General features: G+C 44.4%; 1 pseudogene; it reads right to left on the bottom strand.

Annotated features, from left to right (window-relative positions):
• Positions 1-11,765: 11,765 nt before the first annotated feature.
• On the bottom strand, positions 11,766-12,614 carry LOC140221818 (uncharacterized; annotated as a pseudogene).
• Positions 12,615-20,025: the final 7,411 nt, after the last annotated feature.

Raw genomic sequence — 20,025 nt, forward strand, 5'->3', positions numbered from 1 at the left:
CCTTAGTTGATTTTGAGTAACTCCATCCATGTCGAAGGTGTTGCATAATTGCGTGAATGCTTGTAGATGAAGGTTAGCATCCTCATTACTAGTGAAAGGTGAACTCTACACCATCCTCAGTGTTGAAGTATGGATCGCGAATGGTTGCCCAATGCCACCCAACTCATGGATAGGTAAGTCAATGATGTTTGGGATGCATAGCTCCCCGATAGTGTGCTCTAGCTCAGGTTGATCTCCCATTGCAGGTGTTTCAGGTACAACTGGTGCCCCTCCTGGACTTGCTGGAGGTGTCAACTTTGCAGTAGTTCACTACTAGAGAACTAACCTTTCATCCAACTTTTTTATCCCGGATGACTTTAGACCCGGGACTGAAGTGCCTTTAGTCCCGGGTAAAAAATGAGGCACCAAAAGGAAATCGACGGGAGGGGCTTTAGTCCTGGTTGAAAAGATCTAGCAGCGAAGCCTCCCTTTTATCCTGGTTGGAAATTCCAACTAGGACAAAATCCCTCTTCCCTTTTGTTCCGGTTGGTAATTCCAACCAAATCTTTTGTCCCAGTTGGAATTACCAACTGGGATAAAAGGAGGGCTTTTGTCCCGGTTGGTGGCTCCAACCAGGATAAAATGCGCTCCCCATGCCCCCAACCTTTCTCCACGTTAATATCTTCTCCTCTCTCTCTCTCATTTTCCTTATTTCAACCCTTTTCCTTCTCGATCGGTGTAGGCGCCCCCTCCTCTCCTCCTCTCTCGTGCAGCACCCCCTCCCCTCCCACTCTTCCACTCCCACCCCTCTCTCCCTCTACTGCCCCTCCGCTTCCCCCTCTACTCGGCCCTCACTGGCAGTGAGGAGTGGCAGCGGGGCGACAGCGGGCGGCGGCGGGTAAGGGTGGAGTGGAGGTGGGCGGAGGCGGGTGGAGCCGAGGGCGGGCGAGGGCGGCGGCGAAGCGGAGGCGGATGGAGCCAAGGGCGGGTGCGGGCGGCGCCGGCGGAGCGAGCGGCTAGCAGGCGTGGTGTTTTTTTATTTTTTTTCAATTGTTTTAGTACCAGTTGGTAGCACCAAATAGGATGACTAAAGGGGGACTTCAGTCCCAGGTGGATGACCCAGGACTAAAGGACCCCCTTTTGTCTCGAAAAATTAATCCCAGTTGGGCATTGGAGAGATATGGCCCTTCCCAACCAGGATTAATGCTCAGTTTTCTAGTAGTAGTTGATGATGTTCCCGACACTTCCAATTCCTCCTTGACAGCTGAAGCCTTGATCTCCAGCTTTGTTGCTTTTTCTAATCGTATTCTTTGTCTGTAAAGTTTTTCTAGATCATCTACAAAATTTTATGGTTTGTTAGAGAGGTAGCCGCCCATCTCCTTTAGTGTTAGTAAAGCAAAATCAATATATACAAGAACTAGATTAAAGTTTTTATTGAGATTGAACAAAAATAAAAAGATTAAAAAGAAAAGACTAAAAAATCATGAACAAAATCTATTCTAACTAGCAAAATCATGAACAAAAATAATGAACAAAAACATGAAAAGACTATTAGCATGCCAAGTTGTGAACCCCAAGCGCACGGATTAGTTGCAGCTCTTCCCTCAGAGTACTCCCTCAAGGTTTATCAATCTGTGGAACTTAAAGCACAAGATCTATTCTAACTAGCATTGTTAGTATGGACTCAGTGTTGATGGGTGATTCAGATCTAATCTACTAAGCATGTACAGACAGATAACAGATAGAGCAGAGGTAACTAATTTAGAGTAACCTAGACTATGCATAAGTTGTAATTCTGAGTATCGATAGCAAAGCAACACAGATATCATCCTAGTAAAATGCATCTTTAAATCTACACCTCCAGCCCAACTCTCGAAACCCCCTATCTTACACAACAAAGTTCTCGTCATGATCCCCTCTATCAGGATAGGTAGATTAAAGGTATGATCGAAAGAACATGTTATACTCATTGGTAGATCAGGCATGCAAATCCGGTCACCACGACCACAATAACATCCTAAGCAATCTATCATCAATTAATAAATTGAAAAGCAAGCAAACCCGATAAAGCATAAAACCATAAAAGGAGATAGTTAGATCGCTAAGAACATGAACACATCTATTACTTCACCATAAATGATTATACCTCACAAGATCACCACCGGGATCTTACCTTGATCTTGATGAGTCCTAGCTCAGAACTCCAGCGTGATCTTCCTCGCAGGGTGATCATGCTGGCAGAGGTTCGCCTACACTAACCCCTGATAACTCCATGGCCCTCGGCTCTCTGGAGAGGTGTCCCTCAAGCTCTTTCTACAACTCTGTTGCTTCATGTTGAGTATGTTGTCCTCAATCTTCGGGCTTGGTGGTTTTTGAGGGTATTTATAGTCAGAAAGAGCGTGGCAAAAATTGAAAGGTGAGGGGACAAAGGAAACCCCCCAGGCCAATCGGTCTAGGAGGGTCCAGGCCGATCCGTCCTTCCTTTTGGCCCCTCGCATTCTGCTTCGTCTCCAAGTCTCCTCAAGCGCTTTGGAATCTTCTTTTCACTTGCACGTGAGCCTGGCACGTCGGTAGATTCGGGATGAGATTGATCTTCAATGACTTTCCAAATCTCCGTTTGATCTTCTCTGATTCCTTTTTGATCATGAGCTTATCCTTGCCATATCTTTGTAAACTTAACCCCTAAGTAATGTTGGAGGATTGCTTGCTAAAGATGGGCACCAGAGGGCGCCAGAGAATGCTAGGCCGATCAGCCTGGGCTACTCTAGGCTAATCGGCCTAGCCTCTTCCTGAGCCCATTGACCTTCGTCTTCGTCTGGTTCGATGCTCGTTCAATGCTTTATCCAAAAATATGGTTTTAGGTCCAATTCGCTGCAAAAACAGAACATCCTCCAAAATATGGAGTATATGTTAAAATGACCGGTTTATTAGATGTGATTGATAGTTTAGGTATTAAATTCATGTTATTATTGAAGATAAACATGGGTAAAAGTGTGTCAATGATGAGCATCAACACTTGTTGCTGGTTATAAAGTCCAAAACTTGATAAAAGTACAGTGCAGTCTCAAGTCGCTGTTTAAAATTTTGAACCAGTCTCGAAATGAAAAACTGCTCCGTCAATTTGGTAATATTTGTGGTAAATGTTTTTCTCCTGGTCACAACGCATTGAGTTTTTCGTTCGAAAGCTTGTTTCAATTACGGGCATAAGACATGTTTGTGTTTCACTGCTGCAAAGCCTAAATTTTATTAGGCGCACGAAGTTAGGTCAGGCCCAGCAAACGAATTGGAGGATGGCCCAAACCCCAACTCAGGATTAAAAGATGTATTGGAGGATAGGGAAAAAAAATCAGACACCAGCTTCCGTACGTGATTCTCGTGTAGCAACTTCAGACCTCCAACTTCCAAGATACCGGTCTCTCCCCCAAAGCCCCAACCTCTCCCCTTTCTCCGAGCCCGCTCACAATCGACACTGACAGAATCGTCGGCGTCACAGGCAATGGTGAAATCTGATGCTCTATGGACCTGTTTGGTTGTCTTGCTAATTTGTAGCCAAGCCCCCGCAGGCCACCTAGCCCATATTTGGTTACCGGAGAACCATTTAGCCAAGCTCCTGCTATGCATCAATCCTTCCTTGGCCTGGCTCCAGAAGAACGTGTGTCCCTGTGGACAAGAGCATGGATGTCTCCGCCAGCTCATGCCCGTGTGGTGTGGCGGAAAACCACCCTTGTGAAATGAGCAGTATTGCCATCCTAGCTTATTCATGATGTGCAGTATTGCCACCCTAGTGAAATGAGCAGTATTCCCTAGTGAAATGAGCCCATTCAAAACATGCCCTAGCTTATTCATGATGCAGTGAGATTTTGCTACTTCGATAAAATTATATTATACAAATTCTAACTACAAGAATTTACTTATAGTATATTCTGATAGAGTTATCTCATTTTTATTAGATCCAGATTGGCATGTTATTCTGGTTTGGCCTCTTTGAAAGAGATTAATCAAAGCCTTCCTAGCTTGCACGGCGGTTTAGAAAGAAAAAATGCCTTTACATGGAACGAGTGCAAACGACTCTTGAATAAACGCATGCACAATATTTTCATACAAGTATTGTATTTAAAGTTTACCAAAATTATACAGATATATTGATCATTGAAACTGAGTTTAAATTTTAACCTATAGTTGTCCATTATAAGAATATTGCAACTGAGTTTCTCTAGTCATTACAGCACATGGAGGCAGCACAATTTGAAACGACCCTAACGCAAAATTTGTGAACTTTGAGACAGCACATGGAGGCTAACTTTGAGATGTCCGTGAGCATTACGGCAAAGCTGTACGCTGCAGGTACGCAGTGCAGCGGACCAGCGGACCAAACTGCGGCAGATGTACAACCCAGCAAATATGGTTTCGGGAATAAAATTTAATATATGTTATAGGCAGTTGCTGCTGGAAAACTAAGCATTGGTCATAGCCCTTAGTACGGGTTGGTTTTTGATCCGGTATTAATGTGAGCATTAGTATCGGGTCTAACGACTAGTTTCCCACGAGCCCCCCTAACCCCTTTAGTAATCGGTTGGGAGCTCCAACCAGTACTAAAGGTCACCCATTAATACCGGGTAGAGCCTCCACCCGGTACTAATATGCCTGAGGGCCTTTAGTACCAGGTGGAGGCTCCACCCGGTACTAACCCCCAGTCCCAGCACCCACCCCTGCGCGCCTTCTTATCCGCTCCCCCCTCCCCCCATGCGCTGTCCTTCTCTCTCCCCTTCCTCTCGTGTCGCCGCCCCCTCCTCTTGACCTCTTCCTCTCCCGTCGCCGCTCCCTCCCTCTCCCGCCGCCGTCCTTCTCCCTCCCTCTCTCACTCTCGGCCCCTAGCTGCCACCCACCGCCCGTTTGCTGCCTCTCCCCTTCCCCCTCTGCTCACCCCTCACTGCTAGTGCTAGTGGAGAATAGCGGCGGGGTGAGGTGCGGTGGCAGTGACAGAGGACGCGGATGGCAGGCTCGGGCTGCAGGCTACAGCTGCGACAGCGGGCACGGATGGCGGGCTCGAGCTCGGCCTCGGTGGGTGGCGGCTCCGGCATCATGGCCTCAGCTTCCTCTTCCCCGGTATGCCTCTCTCTCTCTCTCTCTCTCTCTCTCTCTCTCTCTCTCTCTCTCCCTCTCCCTCCCTCCCTCCCTCCCCGTGGCAGGGGTGCAGCTGGGGCTACGGCAGGGTGCGGCCGGCCGGATCTGGCGGGGCTGCGGATGTCGGCGGCGGGAGGTGGCCAGATCCGGTGAGGTGCGACCAGCCGGATCCGGCGAGTCAGCGCGCGGATGGGGCGTGCAGCGGCTGTGCAGCACAATTTTTTTGTTTTTTTAATAGGCCTTTAGTACCGGTTATTTGACCCGGTAAAGGTCACCTCTTTAGTACCGAAGTAGGAATACCGGTTGTACAACCAGTACTAAAGGGGGATTAGAACCAGTACTGAAGGCACTTTCCCAGCAGTGAGTTGAAGAATATACAATGCAGGATTTTGTTATCTTTTGTACAAAAGAAAATTCTTAAATGAAGCATGCATGGACCTGTGGGAACGGTTACCTGTATATCACCAGCATTCCTGATGCCTTCTATTCATACAACAGATAGGCGGTTGTCTTAAGAATGAGCATATGGTTGCTTAGAGCAGAATGGGTGCTGGTCGGTCAACTCCTCTTCCACACTTTCACTCTGAATATATTTTCATTTCGGCAAGCCTTTCCTATCTCTTTAAAAGGAAAAACATATATGTAGCATCGTCAGGCTCATTTATGTGTTAATTTAACGTCTCCTTAAATTAGAGATGTCCTGGCTCTGCACAAGTTTTATAGGGACACAGAAGACATAGTTGTTAAAGTGTTAATTTAACGTCTCCTTGAGAGAGAAAAGAGAATTTTATGTGGATAGTTAAGAACAGAATCTAAAATATGCAGTATATGATGGAAAATATTTCTTTATGAACGCAGATGCAAAAATAAACTACAACAGCCAGGAAACCAGTACAACCGAATAAAACCTTTGTTATAGTTCTCTACTGCATAGAAGAGGTTAATTCATTTCTGTAGCTTTATTTAGATTGAAATATGCGAAATTTTAGAATGATTGGAAAAAATGAGAGACATACATCCCGAGAAATCTAACAGTGGAAAAAGAAGTACCTTGAGGTATCCAAATAGAAGTACCAAGAAATACCAAATTAATGGGACCAACTACAAAAAATAGTCCTTAACTTTAGTTTTTTAAGAGATATTTTAGAGTTATTGAAAAAATAAAAGCCGTCCCTCCCGAGAAATCAAATAGTGTATTTTAAGAGATATTTTAGAGTTATTGAAAAAATAAAAGCCGTCCCTCCTGAGAAATCAAATAGTGGAAACAAGGGAAGTACTGTTACCAAAAAGAAGTATCAAGAAGTACCATTTTGGTGGGATTAGGAATAAAAACAGTGAGAAATTACTATGATACCCTTTTAATTATGTGTAAATTTGTTTAATTCTTTTTTGTAAGCAAAATAAGAAAGAAAACTACCTACAAGTACCACTAGTACTCCAAAATCATTGTAACAAAACTCTTTTTTAATTATTTTTTAATCAGACGTGAAAACAAAAGAAGTACCTTGAAGTACCGATGGAGTACTGATGGGTACTTTTAACCACCATAAAAGATAAATATTTCATGTAGTGTCATTTCGGCTAGGTGGTTTAATTCCATGGAACCTTTTCGTAGAATAAAACCCTTATGTAGTAGTTGCCATTTTACATTCCGAGCGTTTTCTTTAGACCACTTTGGACATGCATGAGTCTCGGAGTATCCCTGTGCCAATGGAATGGACCTTAGGTTTTGATGCTCCAATACTCTTTAAACAGGTCTGCAAAACTGCTTTACAATAGTTGCTGTACCTCTGGCTTTTCTTGCATGGATGCATTTGCTTGCAAGCTGTCACATGTATAAAGATTGTGCTTGGATATTTTTGTTCTACGTTGGTTCTTGGATGCAACTGTGGGACAGTCGTATGGTGCTTAGAGCAGAATGGTGCTGTTCCACTCCTTCCCTCATTTTGTATATATATAAGTTGAGGCAGTTCCACTCCTGAATTATTTTGTATATATAAAAGTTGAGGCTTGACGCTTGTGCAACGTTCGTTATTATTGTACGTTCAACAAGATTTGATAAAATAACTTAATTATGCTCCTAATGCCGAACATGAACGATGTAACATTCCCAGGCTATGGACAACAAATCATTTATGCACGAGTTTCTGTCAGCCAAAAATTAAAATTCGGCACAAAATAATATATTATCATCCAACTGTTGCAAATGTCGTTCCGCTTACTCCATTTCCTATCTTAGTCTTTCACTATGCTCAGGCTAACGCACAAAATATATACGATAACACATACGAGAGGAGCTAAAAGCTGAGACAGGATTAGGGAATACGAGGCATCAGTAACTGCATCTCCTCAGAGCGTGGAGGTACATTAGAACCAGAGAGGTTGTAGTTCCACACAACAAAATTAACTAGCTGGAAGATGATGGGTCGCCGCAACTGAACTACTACCAAAGCCACACAGTACTGTACCCAAAAGCAAACATCTCGCCTCTTGCTGAGGGCTGTAGCGCAACTATGATATGGTGTTTAAGAATAGAAGACATTAGGAATCACTTCCCCTCGCGTCCCTCCAGTGCAACAGAACAAGCACGCACGAGATTAAGAGGAAATTGTCTACCTCGCTCGCCGTAAACTAGCATGTCCTTGTACGAGAGCACCCGAGCAGAAGTTTTCTTTGTACATAGACATGCTGCTTTTCCTACGTCAGTTAAAAGGATTGGTTGTTACTACTCTTGTGTACCGCAGGTTGAGCGTCGTCTGCAGTTAGTTCTTCCCCCTGGACGCATTGTTCCAAATTAAATGCCACCACGCCTACCTCACTAAGTCATTAGTAATTTTTATGAAGTTTACCCCTTTTGTTTTCTGATGTTTCTTGTAAGAATTTGAGTCTAATGGTCATAAGCGAGTTTACAGGAGTAATTAAAATTCACTCAGCATGTTTAACGCCGGCTTACAAGAAATTGTACAACATATGCGAGCTTGTTTGACGTTAACTCTTAACTTTAATCATTCAAAAAAAACTAAAAACATAAGCTTGACTGCTTGAGCGTTGTTGGTCTTTTGTACTACAAGTATCTACAAGTCATCATCTACTCCTCCCAGCTACATCAAATGAAGATATTTCTAAAACTTTAAAATATTGATTCCGAACACTGAAAGTAATGCAGAGCGTTGTAGATCTTTTGGTATGTACTGGAAGAGTAACTTAAACCATCTGTTACGTATGGCCAGCATTCCTGATGCCTTTCATGTATTTAGTGATGGCTCTGGCTCTGCTTAACTTTTCTCTGGACACTGAACACAGAGCTGTTAAGGTCTCCTTGAAAGAAAAAGAGAATTCCACATGAATAATTAAGAACAGTAATATTCCCAATTCTAAAATCTGAAGCGCATGATGGAAACTATTTCGTAATCAAAGGCACATGTATCTTTGTCAAGTATGTGCCATTTGCAACAAAAAAAAATGAACCTTTTGTAGCAGAATAAAACTCAAATTCTCAAGGAACCAAAACCACATTGTGACAGTTTTCTACTACGTGGCAGAGTTTTGTTCATTCTTGAAGCTTTAGATTCAAATGTTTCACGTATTTCATTTCACAACCCAGGTGTGTGGTTTTTATCGATCCTTTTCAACAAATAAAACCCTTATGTAGTAATTGTCATTTTATAGTCGGATCGTTTTCTTTAGACCGCTTCAAACTTGTGTTTCGGAGCGAATAACCCTGTGCCATAGAATCAACTGTAGATTGGGACGTACTCTCAAATACAATTCAAACAGTTCTGCAAAAAAATGCTTGACAACATGTTGGTCTCAAAAAGATTCGAGCACAATAGATGGAACGGGTGAAAAACTTGCAATCTCTTGAAAAACATTCATCCCTTTACAACGGGGTAGGACTCCCTTTTTATAGTGACTCAGAGGTCATTTTACATTCCGTGAATACCCTTTCTCACCTATTACATTCCTAGAATATATCGTACATAACTGTCTTTGAGGTAACATGTACAAATTGAACTCTCCTGCAGAGTCACGCATCTCACACCTCCTTATAATCACGCTTCTCACGACTCCTTGTGGTCAAGCTTTTCACGCCTTCTTGTAGTCACACTTCTCACGTGTCCGCTGGCCAATTTCCACTATAACAGTCACTTTGAGTAAAATTCACCATTTATAAATGTCCCAATGTAAATTTTCCTTAGATATAATGATTACCTCGATGGGTTATGGTTACTATATACATTTGTTGTAACATAACTGAAATTGCAATTTATTCTCAACATTTGCTCTAGCTTCAGCAGCCTGTTTTGTAATATGCTATCCCTTCTTTTGGTTGTGGTCTAAATTTTTTGCAGCATGATTTCATAACTTATAGATTTGTGATCAATTAATTGATTTATGACTAATTCCTAAATCTTTGATAATTGCTAATAATTTATGAAAAAAATCCATTTTTGACCACCCAACTATTGTCTCGATTTGGTTTCGACCATTAAACTCGAAAACCAATAGTTCAACTTTGTTGCTAAGTTCTGATTGTATCATCTTTATATAATTATGCACCTGGCTATTCTTACCTACATCCTCCTCTCTCCAGATCACCTCACTCACAGACCGGGAGGGAGACAGTCATTAAAATTCAGAGAGAATTTTCTGTTCTGTATTAACCTGTTTTTCATAGCTAACCTAATTGTGGTGGTTAGTATTTTTTTTAGATGGCTTTTGACGCACTTCAACAATAGCTGGAGTGAAATTCATACCACTAAGAGCAATTTTATCTGCAGTAGAAACGTAAGTCTGTGGTTAACTAATGTTAAGCCCTTCATCCCCGGAGCTTAACAGATGTAACTCGAGCACATAGTTGTGGATAACAAACTTGATTGCTTGATGTTCCGGATTACAACCACGGTATATATTATGCCGGTTGACTCTTGTGCCCCCGTTCAAGCTAACAAACAAACCACCTAACACAAACTTAAACCCTAAACGATAATCCCCATCCTAACAAACCTAGCTAACAATCTTGAAACAAGCAACTGAGGAGGATACTTACAGAAGATTTACTCCCTAACATTGCTGGAAGCGAGTATGGGATGGATACTGGATGGTCAGCCTTACACCTATCATACCTTCCTCAATTCTCTGGAGTTATTTTTCTCTCCTTTATTTTGCATCCTTCAATGTTTCTCCATTTGCCAAGTCCTAAGTTCCATCTTTGGGTAGTTACAGAAGATTTACTCCCTTTTATTTGGCTTCAATTGCTGGATATACACTATGGAAACAGGATGTTTGCCAAGTGCCAAGGGCACTCAACAAAGCCCAAAAACACTTGGCAAAAGCTTTGCCGAGTGTAACACTCGGCAACCAATACTCGGCATCGATTTTAACCGCAAAGTTTCTTTACCGAGTGTTTTTTTAGGCACTCGGCAAAAGCTTTGCCGAGTGCTAGGTTGACACTCGGCAAAAAAAAGTGATGGAGACGCGAGAAGATGCTGACGGAGGCTTCGCCGAGTGCCACGACGGAAAAACACTCGGCAAAATTCTAAGCTTTGCCGAGTGTCCTAACTGGAAAACACTCGGCAAAAATCTAAACTTTGCAGAGTGTTACAAAGAAAACACTCGGTAATATTTTAAACTTCACTGAGTGTTAAGCTAAACAGCACTCGGCAATATTTTAATCTTTGCCGAGTGTTAACTCCAGTACACTCGGCAAAGTACTTCTCTTTGCCAAGTGTCATGGACAAACACTCGGCAAAGTACTGCGTATATGAAAGATTTTATGGTTGCTTTGCTGAGTGTCTAGTACAAACACTCGGCAAAGCTTTGCCCAAAATGACAGATTTGGCTTCTTTGCCGAGTTTTTTGGTTCGGTCACGTATAACGAACCCCCCACTCAAACAAATGTCACAGGCATAATTCACAATAAGCATCACAGGCATAATTCACAATAACCATCACATGCATAATTCACAATAAGCGTCAAGTAAGCCACAAATGCAAAGGCAAGTAACAAGTAAGTCACAACTAAGTCACAACTAGTCACTGCGGAGGCCCTGGGAACCACTGCAACAAATCCGGGTCTTAGGGTGATTATTCGATGCCGCCGATTGATTCTGCACAAAGGAGAAGAGATTGCATGTGTGAGATAAGATTGAGCTAACATATCATTTTGAGCTAACATTTAGAGCTAACATATCATTTTGAGATAACATTTAGAGCTAACATATCATTCTGAGCTAACATATCATTTTGAGCTAACATTTTGAGCTAACATATCATTTTGAGCTAACATATCATTTTGAGCAAACATTTAGAGCTAACATATCATTAGCATATTTCACTTTGAGTAACATATCATTTGGCATTTGGGCATTTACAACAGAAACAAGTTCTCTAAGTCAAAGTATTCAATCTGCAGTATAAGGTGTCAAGTGACTCACAAGAGTAGCTGTGGGTGGTTGAGGTGGAGGGAATAGCATCGGTGGCGGTGGCAAAGGTTGACCCATACTCGATGCAAAACCCTACATGTACTAGAACATCTGCTCCATCCTCAGCCGTTGTTCATCCTCCATCCTCTGCCGCTCGGCCTCCAGCCTCTGCTGAAACATCTGCTCCATCCTCGCCTCCAACTCCTACCAACACTTCATTTCCGCTTCCACTTGGTCCTACAATATTTCCTCGAGTGCCTCCATCTGGAAGCGTGCAGTGTCCGGCCTTGGGCGTATCGTCGGGGTCGAGCTCGTGCTCCTTGCACGAATCTGGGTGAGTGTGGGAGTACTGGCCATGTCGATTGTGCTATCGCCAATCCAGTATCGGCCATGCTTCTTGCCTCCTCCCACCCTCATGATGACTTCTCCATCAAGATCCTGGGAGCTCGGATCATACTATGCCCATGGACCTCCCTTGCCATCATTGTGTATTCATTGAGGCGGCTGTGGATGGTCGCATTGTTGTACGATGAGGGTGGGTCCTTCGGGTTGTAGTCGATGTCGACGTCGCCTTTCCCTTGTGGGACAAAGCCCATGCCTTGAACTGGGAGCAAGGTTGGCCACCATGTGACGACGACTGTGAGAAAAAGCAAACTGAGTAGAAATTATGCAAAATTGAGTGTTATAATAAAGAAATGAATTCATGTACCCATCTAGTCGCGTATTGGTCGAGGCTGAGGCTCCCTTGATGGTGTGGTGCACCTGGCATCAGCAACCGCCGGCCACGACAAGCATTGTGCGTCTCCTCCCACTTGGGGTCACACCACTTGTCCACCATGTGTTCCTAGCACTGGCGATGCTGGGTGCACCACCACAGAGGCACCTACATCATGAAGTGTATGACATATAAGAAGATGAAATTAAGTGTAATTAATATCAAACAAATAAGTACTAATGTTCTATATTTACCTGCAAGTATTGATCCTGGGTCAGCTTCATAGTTCTTGCCTCAATTTTAGTGATCCTCATCCTTATGTAGCTAGCGTAGTAGTCAATGATGGCCTGGACGCGCGTCTCATAGTGCATGTCCTTCACGAGTTTCTTGGCGGCTTCGTGAGCCACAGCAGCCACCCTGGCCTCGGATCCCTCCTGCCATCTGAAGAAGTCCTGCATATAGACATGATGTATGCAGTCATTATTTCAAGAATGTCTAGTGAATGCGATGTATTGAGCAATGTAGTGTGAGGAAGACTTACCCACAGCTCGGCCTTGACCCGCTCCGCCTTGTTGGGGAATACCCTGCCATCCCGATCAAGGGCGTCGCGGGCGGCGATGTAGTGCTCCCACGTGTAGGCTGGCTCCATCCTTCCTCCGACCTCCACCAGGCCAGGGAAGTGTAGCTTGCACACAAGACCAAAGATACCGTTGGGATGGCGTGCGTGATCACCTCCAATGACCTTCGTAAAAGCCCTACCCAAGTGATTAAGATAAATTATTAGTTTCTATTGTATTTTTCAACATATCAAACAAAAAAATAGTGATAACATCTAAAGTTACTTACCTTTTCCTAGAGGGTGAAATAACCGGACATCTCTCAAGAGGTATCAGTCGCCTCGGGAGGGTCGAGGGACCTCGCAACCAGACACCCGATGAACCAGAGGAACCGGAGCCCCCTGCCTCCTCCTCCACCTTGTCCTGCTCCATCGGTACCTCCTCCTCATCACCAGAGGCATGAACGGAAGGTACCTCCTCCTCAGACGACGACGACAATGAAGCTACAGGCGACGGTGACCTCGCTCGAGCCTTTCCTCGACCCCTGGCTCCACCCTTCCCTCGACCCCTGCCTCCAACACTCCCTCGACCCCTCCCAGACTCCTGAGCTGCATCGGACCCTTGAGAAGCATCAGTCGATCTTGCGTAAAGTGACGTTACCCTCCGCACTCCGCCCACCATTGTTCAATCACCTGCAATTAAAAAGAGTAAACCAATTAGCACAGATAAACTAAATGTACTTAGAAAGAGATGCAAAATAAAGAAAACATACTTAGAAAATAACATGGTATGACAAATAATAAATCAATTAGTACATAACATACATGTATTCGAAATAATCATCGTGATCGGGATTAGCTGGATCATAAGTCTCATCATCGCTATCACACGTGTCGATATAATCATGCCCGTGCTCCGAAGGAGGAATGTCATTATCACTGTTATTGCCTAAATGTAATCGCTGAAGTAATTCTAAGTCCTTCACATTCTAAACCTCATCTCCAGCATTCTCATCAGCAACCCTTTCATTGCCTACTTGCATTCCGATCGCTTCGGTTAAGTCTATCTCAAAACTCCCTTCGAGCCCATTTTCTTGAAAGAACTCTCCGTCATATGTGTTGGGATCTATGTTGTAATCTTCATTGTTTGGGACATGTACTTTACTGTATGGTGATACCTTGTACACAACATCCCAACCCTTAAGACGTTCGATGGTTTGACACGGGTATGAGAGATAATAAACTTGCGTGGCCTGTTGAGCCACAATATAGACATCGTCTCCTGGTAAGATGGATGATTATCAAATTTTGACTAGCCCAAGATTAGGGGTCTGTCTCACTACTTCAGGATCAAACCAAAGGCATTTGAATATGATAGGATTAAGAGGTTTGCAACCATGAAACATGAGTTCGTATATTTCTTCAATTCTTCAGTAATACTCGACCCCATCAAAGCCTGGCGTAAAAACTCCGGTGTTTGTAGTTCTTCGATTGTGCCAACTCTGCTTGTGGCTTGTTGTGTGAAAGCGATATCCATTCACGTCATAACTGGTAAATGACCTGACCCTATAGGCATAGCCATCGGCAACCTGTCTTAACTCGGCACTCATTGATGCATCAGTTTGGCCCTGCAAGTTCAAGTAGGGTAGTTTGTTATATTATTCGCACCCATGAGCAACTTGTAATGTCAAAGTAGGTACGAGCCAAATTGGACAGCACCTTGTGTTTGAACCAAGAAATGAAATTGGGCATTCCATTTCCCGTACCCTCTCCAAGAAGGGTCGAAGTTTCCTGCGGGATAGGTTCCTTGATTCACGCGAGAATTGATGATGAAATTCCCTGTACCAAAAAGAAACATGGGAGTTGGACACAAAATAGTGACTACTTGAGAACAAGTATGTTGAGAACTTATAGGATGTACGGATCCACTTTGATTAGGTTCGTCAACACACATAGCATGATAGTGTGCCACTCTTCATGTTTCAAGGTCTTGTGGGTCGCACCACTTGCACTTCCGAGTTGCCCTTGGAAAATGCTAAGGTTTGATTCATCTTCGCTAGCATTGTAACGAGGGTGTGGATTATGCACGCTAGGAAGGTTGTCAGCATAGTATTTTGTTGTGAAGTTTGACACCTCCTCCAGAATGTAGGCCTCTGCAATGGATGCTTCAATTTTGCATTTATTTTTACATTTAGTTCGAAGAACCTTTTGACATCTCTCAATTGAATAGCACCAATGGCCCTGCACAGGCCCCCCCACTCGTGCTTCATACGGGAGGTGCAAAATCATATGCTGCATCAGATTGAAGAAGCCGGGTGGAAAGATCTTCTCCAACTTACAGAGCAAGACAGGGGCCATTCTTTCCATTTATGCAACCACGGTATGAGATAACTCCTTAGTACAAAGCTAGCGGAAGAAATTGCTCAACTCCACTAGCACTTGCCAGACATACTCAGGGACATAGCCTCGAACCATCACCGGAAGTAGACGCTCAAGCCATATGTGGTAATCATGACTCTTGAGCCCGTTGATTCACATAGTAGCTAAGTTCACTCCCCTCTTCAGGTTCGCTGCATACCCATCAGGGAACATTAATGTTTGGAACAATTCTAGTACTTCCCTCCTTTGGGCCCTCGTCAGGACGAAATCGGCCTTAGGCTTTCTCCATGACTTGCCGCCTCTGGGAGGCACCATGTCTAGCTTTGGTCTATCACATAACCACGCTTGATCCACTCTAGCCTTAATGTTATCCTTTGTCTTATCAAGAATGTCCATGATTGTACCAAAAATTACCTCGGCAACATTCTTTTCAGTGTGCATTACATCAATGTTATGTGGAAGAAGAAGGTCATCAAAATAGGGGAGGTTCCACAAGCACGACTTCTGAGTCCAGGCATGTTGCTCACCATATCCCACAAAACCACCTTCTTGTTGATTGACCTCAAGAGCGTCTAACTGAGCACAAACCACAGCACATGTCATCATCTACGGTGCAGGTTCTTGAACTACGACATCTTTCGTAAAATTCTTGATGTCTCATCTGAATGGATGGTCAGGAGGGAGGAATTGTCGATGTTTGTCAAATGAAGAAAACTTTCCACCCTTCGTCAACCAAATGAACTTCAAAGACGCCTTGCATACTAGGCATGGGAACTTCCCGTGAACACACTAGCCATAGAATATCCCATACGCCGGCAAGTCATGCAGGGAGTACTAGTACCAAACATGCATTTTAAAGTTTGTCTTTGTAGCTTGGTCGTATGTCCATACCCCTTCCTCCCAAGCATGGACCAAATCATCAATTAGAGGCTCCATGTACATACTCATATTATTCCCCGGGTGTTCAGGAATTATCAACGACAAGAATATGTTATGTCGTTGAAAGAGGACGCCAGTGGGGATATTGCGGGGGATAACGAACATGAGCCAACAGGTGTACAGGGCAGACGCCATTCCATAAGGATTGAACCCATCTGTTGCCAATGCAACACGTACATCACGAGCCTCTAGAGCTTTCTCACGATGAATCACATCAAACCTTGTCCAGGCTTCACCATCAGATGGATGTACTAGCTTCTCAGGATTGTATTGACTTCCGTTTTTGTACCATGTCATCTGTTTCGTGGATTCCTCAGTCATGTAAAGTCGTTGGATCCTCGGTATGAACGGAAGGTACCATAGGATCTTCACGGGGATTGCGAGCTGGCTCTTGTGACCATCACCAGAGTCTACCTCCAAGAACCTAGATGATTCACACTTCACACAGTACTTTGCTTCCGCATGTTCTTTCCTAAATAAGATGCATCCCTTCGGACAAGCATGTATCTACTCTTATGGCATCTTAAGTGCACGAAGGAGTTTCTGTGCCTCATACATGCTCTTTGGCAGAATGTGATCATCCGGGAGCAGGCTCCCAAAAACTGTCAGGATAACATCGAAGGCTTCTCGACTCCAGCTAAACTGGGACTTTACAGCCATTAGGCGTGCAATGGCATCTAATTGAGAAACCTTGGTATGCCCGTGAAGGGGTTGCTGTACCGCAGCACCATGCAGTAATACGTCTTTGCGGTTGCCTCTGGCTCCTCCTCCCTATGTCCTTCATCGAAGTGTGCTTCATGATAGTCATTTAACATGTCTCCTACCCCGGTATCATCATCATAATCCTCGATGCGTTGTCTTATGCCCTCCTCTCTCACACGATGGGCTTCACCATGGTATATCCACCGGGTATAGTTTGCCGTAAATCCATTCTTGCAAAGATGTTTACCCATGACCTCCTTTGTTTGTCGATGCATGTTTGCGCAAATGCTGCAGGGACACTAAGTGAGACTCGCTCCTTTAACCTTGGCAAATGCTAGTTCCAAGAAAGCATCGGTCTTCTCAATCCATTCATCGGTCAACGAACTCTGACTAGAGCAGCCCGTGTACATCCACTCGCGGTCATCCATCCTCTAACATATCAGCGAGTAAAATAAAAATCAATTGCATCTACAGTTTCCTATATTGTCTAATAGGTGAAGATAGGTCCTAATCCCACCCAAGGATGTGTAGATGAGGTTAGTTTCCATGCTCTACTCATATCCGAGACAGAATTTCGGCAGCACCTCCCCGCTATTCTCCAAATACATGTCCTGGCAGGGAGATTGTGTATCCGGAGAACAACAGGGAGATGCTGCTGAAACTCTATCTTGGATTGGAGCAGACCATGGAAATTAATCCCATCTACACATCCTCGGGTTGTACAAGAAACGTGGACAATTCGAAATAGATACAGTTATAGATATGCAAGGATCTACATATTGCCAACCGTATCTCTTTCGAATAGGAGATGCCTAGGTTACGTGATATATGAACATGATACGGCAAGAGGGGTCTTTTGTTGCTCACCTTACAAGATATGCAAAGTGATGAGTCGAGGACGGTGCAATAGCCTCTCCTACAAACCAAGGAACATTATAGTGTCAAATCTAAATTTCAGCAGCACCTCCCCTGCACGGTGAGGTTTTCAAAACCTGCAACAAATAAAACAGCACGATGGCCGACAACCACATACACACCAAACAAACAGCACGATGGCCGACAACCACATACACATCTTATACCTTGCAAAACCATGGCAAGTCAAAGATTTGGCGTAGCAGGAGGGCAAGGCAAATGACGGCGACAGGGCGAGGCAGCGAGCGGCGGAGCCTATTTTAACACATCAATTAGCAATAGGACCAGACCAATTACTAATTACTTATGGAAATGGAAAGTGGGGAACTATTTTTATAAATAAATGAATGGTGCTAACACGATCAAGTGGTACACATGCAGCATATACGAACATAAGAAATTAGTTAATCAGTACAAGCATAAATGATGTATGAAGTGAACAAAATGATTTGTTTGAAGTGCATGTTGCAGTTACTAGTTATAAGAAATTTGTTTGAACATTTACCAGCAGGAGAGCAGGGGCGGCGCAGGGGGCAGGGCGCCGGCCGTCGGGGGGGGGGGGGAGGGGACAGGGGCGGCGCAGGGCGTTGGCCGCCGGGGGACAGGGGAGGCGCATGGCACCGGCCGCCGGGGGGCAAGGGCGGCGCAGGGAGAGCCGGCGGCGGGGGTCCCGAGGGGGTGTAGGCGGGAGTGGGGGCAAGGCGAGCTGGCGGCGGGGGTGGGGTGTCGAGGAGTCGGCGAGGGAGCTCGCGGGGCTGGCAGCGGCCGCGGGCAAGCGCCGGCGGCAGGGTCCCGAGGGGGCACAGGCGGGAGTGGGGGCAAAACAAGCTGGCAGTGGGGGTGGTGCGTCAGGGGGCCGGTGAGGGCGCTCGCGGGTCTGGCGGCGGCAACGATGGCAAGGGAGGCCGGAGGCGGGGGCAAGGGAGGCCGGAGGCGTGGGTGGCGTCAGCGGTAGGGGGTGGGCACGGACGGCAGCGGGGGGGGTGGCGTGGGTCGGCGGCGGGGCAAGGGGCGCTGGCAGGGTGGTGCGACTATGTGTGTGAGTGCGTGAGTGGAGTGTGTGTGAGTGCGTGAGTGCGTGGCCAGCGGGGTGGTTGTGCCAAAACTTTGTCGAGTGCTAGATCAAGGGCACTCGGCAAACCCCTTTTGTTTTTTCTTTGCAATTTTTTGAAACGATAAAGAGGGACTTTGCCGAGCGTCGTATAGGTGAAACGGTAAAATTCTATAATTGCAGTTAATAAATTAAAATTATCAAATGGATCCGAAAAATTACCAAAATTTGACATGAACCAATCTATGTTGTACATTGCTTATACAAAAAGTTTTGAAGTCAAACCCCAATTCGACCGTCACTTTGACTCCAAATCTTACCGGATCCTTCTCAACGCTATGATTCTTCTTCGGAGATACTTCCATTTGTAAGTATCGTACATGGCAAAATGTGCGAAATCTTCTCAATTTTTTACAACAGCCTCCACGTATGATATCATCAGGTCTTGACAAATCTCATGATTTTAAGACATTGTTTGCTTTTTATAGAATTTAAAGACCATTCGGCCACATATTCGTGGTCATGTTTCCTCAACTAGATGTTAGAAATTTCCTTTCATTTCCCAAAGTAAGGCCTCACACTGGACTCAAGAACATGAATATCATTTTTTTACTCATTTTATTCCATTATTTCAATCACTTGCATTTCAAATTTGACTTATACCAAAAATTCCTCTAAATGCAATATATTAATTAAATATAGCAAACAGATCGAAAAATATACCAAAATTTTAAAATATAGTAACACATATTGTATGAGGAGAGTAGAAAAAGTTTGGATGGTAGGAGGTGAAAAAAAACTTACTATTTTACCGAGTGCCTTGTAGGAACACTCAGTAAACATATGACTTTGCCGAGTGTTTCTACAAGACACTCGGTAAACAAGTGTCTTTATCAAGTGTCACTAACGGACACTCAACAAAGTGCTAACGGTCGACACGCCGTCTGATGGCCGTCGCACGTGGCGGTCACGTGGTGGTGTTTTGCCGAGTGTCACGTTGGTGTTTGCCAAGTGTTTTATTTCCGACACTCGGCAAATATGCTTTTTGCCGAGTGTAATTTATATGCCGAGTGTTTTTAGCTCAGCACTCGGTAAAGGTGTTTGCCTAGTGCCCGAAGGAATGCACTCGGCAAATATAAAAACACTCGGCAAATTCAAGTTTTCCGGTAGTGATAGCTTGCACCTTGGTAAGCATGAGGATGGCTCAGAAAAGATTCCTTCACTAGATGTTCACCAAGGA

This window comes from Setaria viridis, chromosome 2 (assembly GCF_005286985.2).
Source record: "Setaria viridis chromosome 2, Setaria_viridis_v4.0, whole genome shotgun sequence".
Taxonomy (NCBI): Eukaryota; Viridiplantae; Streptophyta; class Magnoliopsida; order Poales; family Poaceae; genus Setaria; species Setaria viridis.